The 12,007-nt window shown below is 36.2% G+C and overlaps 1 long non-coding RNA gene across 1 annotated transcript in view; it reads left to right on the top strand.

Moving 5' to 3' along the window:
* Window positions 1-11,717, top strand: part of LOC136840996 (uncharacterized) — a 492,700-nt gene extending 480,983 nt beyond the window's left edge. Inside the window, exon 3 of the long non-coding RNA XR_010853813.1 lies at window positions 11,672-11,717. This is a non-coding gene — a long non-coding RNA (uncharacterized lncRNA). The remainder of the gene's footprint in view (window positions 1-11,671) is intronic.
* The last annotated feature ends 290 nt before the right edge of the window (window positions 11,718-12,007 follow it).

The following is a 12,007-nucleotide window of genomic DNA, read 5'->3' as shown; positions in this document are numbered from 1 at the left end:
CATAAATATACCATCCTCTCCATCTGTCTTGCGTATTTTTTCCCCGTAGAAATAGATACTATTGTAATTCGCACCGCATATTAGCAGTTGTTAGCGTCACGTAAAAGTAGAAGAATAAGCCTACGAAATTATTTCCAACACGTATGGTACAAAATAAATTTGAGCCAGGATTTGGAGAAAACTTGAGACGAAAAAAAAAAAAAATCGTCTTCGAACACCATGGGGAGATTCAATCGACAACCAACACGTTCAGTAGAATTCTACTGTAAACCTTCGGGTCTTCGCGGAAATCATTGCGTGTTAAGATTTACACTGGTTGATTGAATTGCTCACAGGAGTTTGCTTATCTTTTTTCCTTTTTCTGATAAATTTTTCCTTTTATAGACATGAATGTTTTTTTAATTTTGTTCTGACTTCAGTGACAATTACTCGCTTGGAAGCACGTTTCGTTGTTTTGTTCTTATTTCAAGACATCATTTCAAGCGTTTCTCTCTTTCTCGGCAAATTTTCTATTCAGTTAAATGTATTGTCTTTACTGTTCCCATTCTGCAACATAATAGTCAAATGTGTTTTGAATAAGACTCATTATTCTCCTAAAAGTTCTTAAAATAATTTTATTTTTCCTTTTTGAACTTTCATTAAGGTTTCTAATTTATAGCATTGCGTAAAATATGTTACTTCAGATGCAGAGATCATCCTCAACATACAAGGAGAGATCTTGGGAAAAATCCAAGTAAATTTAGGAGGTAATTATGCAGTTTCTTAAGGAACTTTGTCATCTGATATAAGTATTATTCTTTCTGTGATAATATCGAGCACTACTCGGGTAGCTGTAAATTCTGAAAAGCCATTGCAGACTCGCTTTATTATGTATTCAAGATTTTACATGCAGACCAGGATTATAAAATCTATTAATTGTCAAAAATGTGCTTTCAAATAAGAATTTAGTGCCATAATCTGATATGTTACTGAAATTCTTTTAAGGTTAGGTTGTGAAAATATGAAGCGAGATTTATATATGTATATTCGTTAACATGTCTGGAAGGCTGAAGGTATAGTAATGCTGCTGCCTCCATATACAGTAGTTATACATGTCTGTGAACTTGTAATAATTGCTAAGTCCTTTGTCGCTAAGCTTGAAAAGCAGCGACCTGACGCAGTCACAAAAATAGCAGGTGAACCTGTCGATATTTTCTGCTAAAAGGCTTAACTTATTTTGTTTCTCTAATGTGTTTCTAAATCCAAGTAAACCCTGATCTTAATTTAGGAAGGTAGGTTAGCAATATCAGAGTTTGTGTGAAATGCCTTTGTTAATGGAAGAGAGATTGGAAAGTTGCATTCCCATAGAATATTGTAGAAGTGCAGGAGCATGGAGATTTTATTTATTCTTTGTCGGAAATTCCACATAGCAATAGCCCAAGAAACTTCATGAGGTAAGACAGGGATTGACTCATAAATATCTGGCTTGTGTAGATGTGCTGATCATCTGTCGTGTGCAGTGGTTTCATCTTTAAGAATCAATTAGACCATTATTTTCGTTTAATGCTCTTCTTAGCCTTTAACCTGTAATCCTTGAAAGGTGCTTCATCATTTTTGAACCACAAACTGAAATTTACGCACGCACTTTGCGACGTACATGCAGAAGTTAATCACAGTTTATTCAGATCTCAATTTATGTACTAATTTTATGGATGGAAATCTTGCTGTAGACATAGTCAACATAGCATCATTTCTAACAGAGCAAGTGTTAAAAATCAGGAAATATAAATGCAAGGACATCCCCAAAGGGAGATAGAAAGTAACTCCGATCAGGTCATTGTGGTTCCTAACAACAGCTCTTGATGAGAGCGACCGACCTCGTCCTTTTCAATTCCAGCAAGACTGGCAAGTGACCGTACGTTGCAGGCTGACGTCGTAGACTGTGGTGGAGAATTTCATACATTTTCCTATAGGCTTGTTCTTGACAAATGCTAGCTGTTACGTAGACTCATTTTTGTTTCTAGTCTTGAAAATACCCGATTTAACATAAATCATCACAATATTAATTCGAGATTGTTTCTTCTACGACACGATTCTCAACGTGTCCTTGATTGTGAGCAAACGTGTCAAAATATTTCGTCTTATTTTTACTATGAGATATTTTGACACGCTTAATAGTCAAGATGACGAAAAGGTAATTTTGAAAAGTTACCTTTTCATTATTCAGTATATTTTCTGAGTAACTGGTTGTCTTATTAAAAATGGAAAATTTACAGTATTTGTGCATTCCCAAATATCGTTTACTGAGTGAAATCTATTTAAAAAGCGTTATAGAACTTGGGAGCGGGAGTTCGCCAAGATTTGTAACGCCTCTTATTCTCGTAATGGCCGTAATTACACCATTCTTTCATACCTTTCCTGGATGAACTTGTAGGATTTACCCTTTCCAATCTGCCCCTTCATTATTTACGAGGCACGGTTAGGTGCAGAGTAAAGGGGACACTCCCACCATAGGGGCTGATCACTTTTTAATGTATTAGGTATTGTTGTTCCAGTAGCCAAATATTTTTTGTTCCATTCTGAGTTCATTAGTCCTCTCTTAACCGAAATGAGCTTGTTTGTGGCCTTTTTACGACGATGAAAACTGTGGCCTTCTGGCGTTAGGGAAAAGTTATAAGAGTCCTTGTATCCATCCATTCATTGTTCCTGTTTTGCTCATTGTCTTTTGTGTGTGTGTGTGTGTGTGTGTGTGTGGAAGGTTAAAGCAGCTGCCTATATGCTTTTTTTATTCTCAGTTATTAGTATCCGACTTAGTTGTACTTAGTCGTAATTTTGTTGTGGGTGTGTATACACTATGGAAGTTATGTAAGGAGTTGATTCATATACATTACTCGTAAATTTTGACCCAGTTTGGTTTTCAAAATATGTCAAGGGCGTCTTGAAGGCTTTATGATTATCACAGAAGTGTAAAGTGGGTCTGTTTTATCGTTTTCTTCCACTAAATGTTATTTTCATTTTCCAAACAAATGGCTTCGCTTGAGGTCGCCGCAGTTTTGTCTTCTTGTGAATATATTTTAGCTTTATGTTGGATTAAATGATGTTCAGGCGTGATCTCTCTCTCTCTCTCTCTCTCTCTCTCTCTCTCTCTCTCTCTCTTTGTATAAATTTGGCAAAAAAAGCATCTTTTATCTCCGTTGCTCATCGTGGGCGCTCACGCCTCAATTCCTTTAAAAAAAAAAAAAAAAAAAAAAGCTCGAGCGGCATGATAGATTGAGTCTTATTAGCTTCTCCCGGTACAACAATATTAGGCAAGCAGTGTTACCAATTTCACACCTTAAGCCGTTATTCGGTCTCATCGGTTATCTCGGCTGACGCTAGTGTTTGGGGAGTTACATGTTAATGAGAGGGTCATTAGTTTTGCTCTCTCTCTCTCTCTCTCTCTCTCTCTCTCTCTCTCTCTCTCTCTCGTCGATTGAAGTGTAGAATTATGATTATTAAACTATATATTTGTTAAAAACGTTTGTTTTCCTTCCTTCCTTCTGTTTTTAGTCGAAGCATTGTTCTTTTTGCATTAAGACAAAAAGAGGCTTTTAGCTTGTGTATAAGAATCATATGTAATTTTTGGGGGGGATTTAGCTTATTTTTCTTAGGGATTCATTACCTGTTTACTTAGAGTTTGTGAAAATAGGAATACGAGTATATGTTGATATGCACAAGTGATGATTCTGCCCTTTGGCATTTGAAGGCGGGAGCGGACGCTTCAGACATCCTGGCTTTCCCTTTTGCTACTAATCGTTTCTCTTAAATATGTCAAGTGTCGCTGCATTTCTTTACTTTGAGGAAAATTTTGCCTTATGCTTAAAGGAAACCCGATTACCTTATTCCATCTCTTACAGAAACGATTTTTTACTTTTTCAGCAAAATTCTTAAGTGATTTTGTAAAATCAGCTTGCCTCTTACTTTCCATCTCGATAGCTCCATCACTTCCCACTGTGAAGTTGTCAAATATCGGTTTTCATTTCGGAACTAATTCATACGTTGGTGACTGTACGTCAGTCAAATGACTTGAGAGAGACATAAAGAGTAATGGCAAACAGTTTATGATATTTGTACGGTTCTTTTATTCCTGAAGATCCACAGGGTATTTTGCATAGATCGTAGCCCTATTAGATTCTTTAAGGCATTTACAAATGAAATCGTTCAATTACTGTGATGTATTTCTGGCCCTTTTTTCATACTTAAACTTAACCTTTATTTTGCTTTAACGTGCTTCAGCTTCTGACGCTAGCTTTAATCAGGTCACACTTTCCCAAACAAATTTAACCCAGTTCTCTTCTTTTGTTCATCAGTATGGCTTTCACAAGACAGGATCGTAAAGCTTATGTTTCACTTTCAGTAAACTCAAACATAACTGTTTCTGTAAGTCTCTTTCCAAGAGGGTCGAATCAAAGACCATTTGTCTAAATTAATGACCTCACTCTTGCTTCTGCCCTAGATCCCTTTTAGTTTTCTGCAAAAGAAAACTATTGGAATGGCTTTGTTTGTCAGTCGGAACTTTTTCACTTTTTCTGTCAGCCCCCAGATCTTAAAAACTACCGAGGCTAGAGGGCCGCAAATTTTTATTTGATCATCCACCCTCCAATCATCAAACATACCAAATTGCAGCCATCTAGCCTCAGTATTTTTTTTTACTTTATTTAAGGTTAAAGTTGGCCATGATCGTGCGTCTGGCACCGCTAGAGTTCACCTTCACTTGACCGCATCTGGGGAGCAACTGACCGCTGCCCGGTCGTAGCTGGGAGTTTCACACAGCATTATACGCTGTACAGAAAATTCGATTGCGCCGAAGAAACTTCGGCGCATTTTTTATTTGTTTTTTTTTCTGCTACAACGTGACTTTTGCTATCTTTTGTATGCATAGTCACTCCTCCAACTAAGAGACCGCATTACACCTGTCAGCGAACAAACTATTTTATTTACTTTGTGGGAATCTGTAATCCTGTGATGACTCCTTTCATTGACTGCTTGTCTCCCCTTGCTTTAAGATCTCCTCCTGTTACTGTTTTCCTTGACGCACGTTTTAGGGGTTAAGTCTTCGCTACATTGAGGCATTACGTTGTCGTGATTTTTCATTTAAAGTTGTTAGAATCCAAAGTCTGGGTTTGCAGACTTGTCATGTATCCCCCATTATCATTTTAGATGTTACCTTTAGGGTACCAGGGACTAACGTTTATTTAAAATCTGCATCGCCGTATTTTGCTTCTTCTGACTTTTGAGCATTATGGTATATGCTAGTCTTGGCATATTTTACTTGATACGGGATCGGACCGATAAAGTCAGTTCATCTCACCATTAAAGCGTGGGAATTCGATCCTCCTGTTATTGTTAATCTTGTTTTGAAATTGTTGGTTTTTCAAACCGTTTTTATAATTCAAGTTGAAATACCAATGGTTTACCATACGAATACAAGATAAATCCAAGTTTTGTTTCTGTGCGAGGCTTCACGGGACCTACAACTTAGGGAAGAAAACAAGGAAAGGACACGACAATGAAGATGCGACAGACCCGTCACTTTCAAAGGTGGAGGAATGTTCAGAGGAATGTGGAAAAACTGAATCAGTGGCGGCAGTGAGAAAGACAGCAGTCACCAAGCCTATAGTCTCATTACTCCATAGGATAAGTATGAGATGCAGTGTCACATTACACCTCGCAGATGCAGTCTAATGGATATTGATGGTAGGTCCTGGATAAATATTATTTTTTGTAGGAAGTTGAGGATGCCAGGAGGTTACAGGATGCAGACTCATTGAAGGAATGGAATTTCATGTGCTGTGAAAAATATACAGTAAAAAAATAATATAAGGAAATTTGTAAAGAAAAAAAAATTTTTATTTAATACGGTAAGGTTCTTTCAGTTCAATACATTTTACCTCTGGTTATCTCTAATTTTGTCCGAAAGGTAAAATGTCACTTGCAATTTCAAAATGATATATCGGAGACTTTATCGGAGAGAGAGAGAGAGAATTATGTTGAATTCTCGCCGTTTATGCATCGATATTAATGATGTGTTGGCCTGTTCATCGGTGCTCACAGCCTCCCCCCTCCCTCTTTCTGCCACCACTGCCCCCTATTGACCTCCCGTCGTTTGTGAGGGATGCTTATCTTTGTGTGTGTCCTGATTCGCATCAAGAGATGCTTCGGTAATGAGGTGATGGGAAGGAGAATTTATATTCTGGTGTGGCTACCGTTAGATGATGGATTACGGGGAGGGAGATAAGGAAGGGGCTGGGTCTCAGGCCACGGAGCCTCCGACCCAGGAGGGGTTAGAAATTGAGATTGTGAAGATTGATTGTGGGGAGGAGAGAATATGAGGTGCATGGTCGCTCTCTCTCTCTCTCTCTCTCTCTCTCTCTCTCTCTCTCTCTCTCTCTCTCTCTCTCTCAGTGCTACCATTCTTTCCCACCTCCCTCTCATAGCGAATCCTCCTCCTCTCTATCTCTCTCTCTCCGTATATGTGTATATGTATATATATATATATATATATATATATATATATTATATATATGTATGTATGTATGTATGTATGTATGTATGTATAAACATACATACATGCATGCATATATACATACATACATACATACAATAATATTCCATTATGAAACTGTTCTTATGGAGAAAATGGCTCAAGGTGCCCCATGACCATCTGCACCCTGACTGCGACCCACTTAAGTTTGAAAACTTCAGGTGAAGAGAGGGAAAATTAAGCACAGTGCTATGATTGTCTTTGTAAATTTTGAAAACGGCATTCACTTGGTTATTATATAATAATACATGTATTTTAGTGAAGAGGGTACTCTGAGTGCTAAAAGATATATAAATTTTCTAGTTAACATAGTAGGACGCTTCGGGATTGTTACTACTGGCCGGGAGCTGTGGGAGGGGTGGATTAGGATACCCAGCTATATGCAGATGCTCTGGATTTTTTTTATTACGCAGTGCTGATCTCATTTCATTTTATTGACTTACACGATACTTTTTACTCAAGAATCCAGTACCTTGATTTTTATATGATATATAAATATATATATATATATATATATATATATATATATATATATATATATATATATATATATATATATATGTATAAAAAAACATATATATATATATATATATATATATATATATATATATATATATATATATATATATATATAATGATTTTAGGAACCAACATTTGTTAATAGCACGTATTAATAGTGTCTATAAATTCTTAATCTTAATATTGCCTCCTTGACATTTTTTGTTCCTATTGCTATTTCCTTTATTTTGCTTATGTCGTTTTAATTTTGTTTTACTGTATTTTAATTTCATATGATCTTAATATTCTGTATAAATGCTTCATTATTTAATAGTTCTATTACCTTAAAGTGTAGTTTTTATTTATTTATTTTCTTGAGAAATAAATGTTTGTGTTTGAATATGCGTTTTTGTGTTATGGATTTTCTCTCTCTCTCTCTCTCTCTCTGTGTCTCTCTCTCTCTAGAGAGAGAGAGAGAGAGAGAGAGAGCGTGTGATGTGTTTGGACTAAGAAATTTGAAACTGGTGACATCTGTGGAGATATGTAGAAGTGTTTGGAGATGGTTTGGTCATACGGAAAGAACATATCTTGATAGGTTGGTGAAAAGAGTGTTGAATAGTTTAGTGTTTGGAACGGGGAGGAGAATGACTTAAAAGGAAGGACTTTGAACATCCAAAAAGCGTGAGAACGCGTGCACGATCAATGGCTCAGCGTTCGACACGCTGCTAATGAGATTTCCGTGTAAATGTATGAAGCGGCTAATGTTGCGTAAGTTTCTGGCACAGGAGCTTCATATATGTTCAGCAGTGAAGGTATGAATGTCGCAGTCAGTGTTGTGATGTTATTTTGTCTGGTGTCATTCCTACTAGTTGGGAACAGCTTAATGTGAAAAAGATTATATTATATATATAAACACACACGCACATCCATACAAAAGTATGTGTAATAGCGACGATGATTCTTAGCTTCCCGATTTCTTCATATTTTTGGATTTGGTTGTTACGAAAAAACCTTGAACCCGAAACGAAGATCTAATGATGAGACCCCATCTACCAGTATGGAGTATCGAACTGGCTAAAACACCATGCTACAGTGGTGAGGATGAGTCGATTCCATCTCTAGCAGAATGTATCAGATGCTTTAGTTCAATTACTTCACTCCAGCCTAATGTTCGTGAGTTCTTCACATGATCTTCATGTCTAGTGAGAAGCTTATTCAAAAAGTGTGAAGAAATCGACTAGTTAAGAGAACAGTGTTGTTAATACAAAAACACAATATATTTGGTAAAAGTCACTTGTTTGTGTGTATATATCTATATCTATATATACTGTGTGTGTGTATATATGTATATATATATATATATATATATATATATATATATATATATATATATATATATATATATATTCACATATATGTACATAAATATATGTATATATGTATGATGAATGTTTATAATCAATTTAGGCTTAATTGCTATCCCATTCTATCTTCTAAATTTGTCTGCAATCTAGTACAGTCGACTAGCTTCCGGTTACTGTGAATAACTGCTGAGGACGACAAAGGTCCATGGGTTTTGAATGGAACGTGCTTATGATCTGTGCGTTTATGACCAAAGTTATTTACGACTACCAATTGCACAAGTGAGAATGCACATAAATATAAATCTTTCTTACGTGTGCCCTCAAGCTCTGTTCTTCCAGTTAGTAAGGCGAGCGCCGTAAGCCATGCCCCTGAGCGCTAGGTGATTCTCCTACCACGCAGAATTGCGAGTGCTATTATTTTAATTTTCTGGCATCCCACATCAGTGAAACAGGGTTGTCGTTGGCTTTATTAGGAGAGGGTTATCTGCCTGCTATGTAGATGGGGTGTGATACGTCCTATTTCTAAAGAGGAGAAAGGCAGAACAACGGAGAGTGGAAAGTTGCTGTCACATGCTACGAAATTTTTTTTCACGTCAGGGCCATTCGTGTGGGCCTACTTAGTATCCGAGAAACCTCTCCTATTAATTTAATTCAACGGTCTGGCTCTTCGTAGTCTTGATAAATAACAACTGGGCTTTGATTGCAATACCTTTTAAATTTTTTTGCGGTTCCATTTTTGTGCTAAAGAGCCTGGTTGTCTTCATAAATTAAATGTTATTGGTAAATTTTGTTTCATTTCATTACGTGATTATTTTAATAACCTTTATTGCACAGCTATAAGGTGTGAGAATACTTTCAGATGTCTCAATATGTTCGTTGTTTAGGGTAATTGATTTTGTGTTATTTCTTTACAAAAACAATGAATTTAGGATATTCGAAAGTGATGACCTTGAAAGTTGCGTTACCAGATCCATGTTCAAAATTACGTATTCATTCAGTTAGTACTGATGACAAGTAGATTGTTTATGCCCCTTTGAAAGAAGTTTTTTTTTCACCAAACTTCTCTTATATTTTTAGTTATACACGGATATTATTATTTCTTATATTTTTAGTTATACACGGATATTATTATTTCTTATATTTTTAGTTATACACGGATATTATTTCTTATATATTTTTAGTTATACACGGATATTATTTCTTATATTTTTTGTAATACACGGATATTATTTCTTATACAATTATATCATTATTTAATATCCCATCCTTACTGAATAAGATAGTAAAAACAACAATGTGTTCCGATAAGAGTGGTTTATTAAAGGCTTTGATTTAAATGTGGACGCTAAATCTCAAATGATGACGCCATCATCCTCAACGTTAATGTGTGCTTTTGAATGATGAACTATATCGGCCGTGATTTATAATCAGCCTGTCTTATCATGTCTGGACTAAATCATTTATCGTCTAGTTGAACTGATGAACTTATGATTAATCAATTCTCTCTCTCTCTCTCTCTCTCTCTCTCTCTCTCTCTCTCTCTCTCTCTCTCTCTCTCTAACTTGCTTGATCTTAGTCAGTATTCTTATCAACTGTGAAAATGGATTAAATTCTTCATTGTCTTGAATTTTCCTTTTTGGGTAACGCGTATATATTTGAAGCCCAAGTTCGTTAATAGGAAACAGCAATTTGCAAAAAAAAAAAAAAGTGGAGCGTACATATCTGTAAAATATTTGGCAACGTAGAGACGCAATATTTTATTCTTAGACTGCATCTGTTATCACTTTATATAGCTTCATATATTTTACTGCAGTCAAGTATCACATACACTAACCTGAGAACATCATTTCCTAAGGAAAATCAACAACTTTCATCGCGCCATCATATATATTGATTTACCAAATGTCCGTCGAACCTAATTATTAGCATGACTTACCGAAGTAAGTGTAAGCCACCATGTAATAAAAACGTATGGCAAACGTTAGAGAATGATGGCAAACGTTCCTCCTTCTTGGTCGAAGTTAATCTATATATTGATTTATGTATGTGAATGATGGTAGTTTAGGCCTTAAACAATACACCCTGCTGACCCACCAATGATTGATGGGAAGAAAATTATAGTATGACGGGGTTGGGGGCAGGGGAAGACATTTTCCGATGCTCTGTATATATATCCGTACGTACGTGGATATTCTCTTCTCACTCTTGTTTTCCTCTACATATATCAAACAGATAGTTTTCCTGGTAACCGATTTCCTTCAGCTCTCTTTTAGTGAGGGGTTATTTCTTGTAATCTTTTCGCTCAGTTGTTTCAGGGATCGTGTGTTATAAATTAGAACTCAGAAACGAAAGTCCCATGTTTACCAGTGCCGAGCTTGGTCTGGATTCCATAAATCAGTTGGTCATTAATTTTCTATTTCCTTTTTTAGAACATCGATCCGTAAATAGTGTACTGCATTGACCCTCCATCACGACTGGCCTTGTTTGTTTTTTCTTTTCTTCCCCTTTTTTCATTTTTCGTTTGCGTGATTGTTCAACTTTTCGGGTTTGTTTCAGGTTAAGGCTAAAGTATCTAGATCGTTTACATGATTATTTTCAGAGTTTGTTGTAAATTTTTTTACAGAGGACAAAAAAGATTAACGATTCGTTGAGAACTGATGTAGCTTGTTTATCCCCAAAACTGAAGAGGATGTGGATAAAGCACCCTTAATGTAACCCTTCCCCCTTTTTTATTGATCTGTATTCCTCAAGAAGCAGAGCAGCGGAATGTTTACAGAGCTCTGAGGAAAATTGAGGTTCCCAAATGTGTATTTTTGGCGGCGCATTCCGAATCTCAGCGCCTGAACGGAACATTGTCCGATAACATGTTATTCATTTGCTTGAATTGGTCTTCTCTTCCTTTTGAGAAGGGACTGCAAATGGACGTGAATGTGTTTTTACACTAATATATTCGTACGATGTAGCAACACCAGAGCATTTAAATGTGAATGTATTTTTCTGAATAATTGCTTTTAGGGATGTGTATTATTTTAGGGTTATTTGAAGTAAATTTTTCATAAAATGTTAAAATTCTGTTTTATTACTTGAATAACCGTAGCAGCCTGAATGTTATTTTCGACTTTTCATTTAATGAAACAAGAACACGGAAGAATCTCATAGAAAAAGTTATATAAAGCCTAAATTATATTAAATGAATTCGAATGAAGTCATTGCAGATTCAGAGTAATGAAGTCATTTCTCTTTCCAGAGTCCACGGGAATCCCTGGTTTCTAATCCTCGCTTTGGAATAAGGTAAGGAACAGGGAATATATATTCCAGGCTCTTTCCTTAATTGATTGCTCCCTTGCTGCTGCTGGCGCTGTCTGCTGCCTGCTGCCTGCTGCCTGCTGCCAGCGTCGATGCTCCTGTTGCTTAATTCGGTTCCAGTAGTTCTAAGATAATAGAAATGGAATTTATTATACGAATGCATTATCTATGTACATGTTTTGTTGTTTCGGTATTTCTCGATCGGGATCGCTTTTTCTGACCATCCTCATCAATTTTATTTTCTGTAGAAGAAAACTATTGTGCCGGCTTTGTCTGT

Source organism: Macrobrachium rosenbergii, chromosome 8, assembly GCF_040412425.1.
Source record: "Macrobrachium rosenbergii isolate ZJJX-2024 chromosome 8, ASM4041242v1, whole genome shotgun sequence".
NCBI lineage: Eukaryota > Metazoa > Arthropoda > Malacostraca > Decapoda > Palaemonidae > Macrobrachium > Macrobrachium rosenbergii.
Note: the sequence above shows the minus strand (reverse complement) of the source record. Positions and strands in the feature narration are given on the sequence as shown.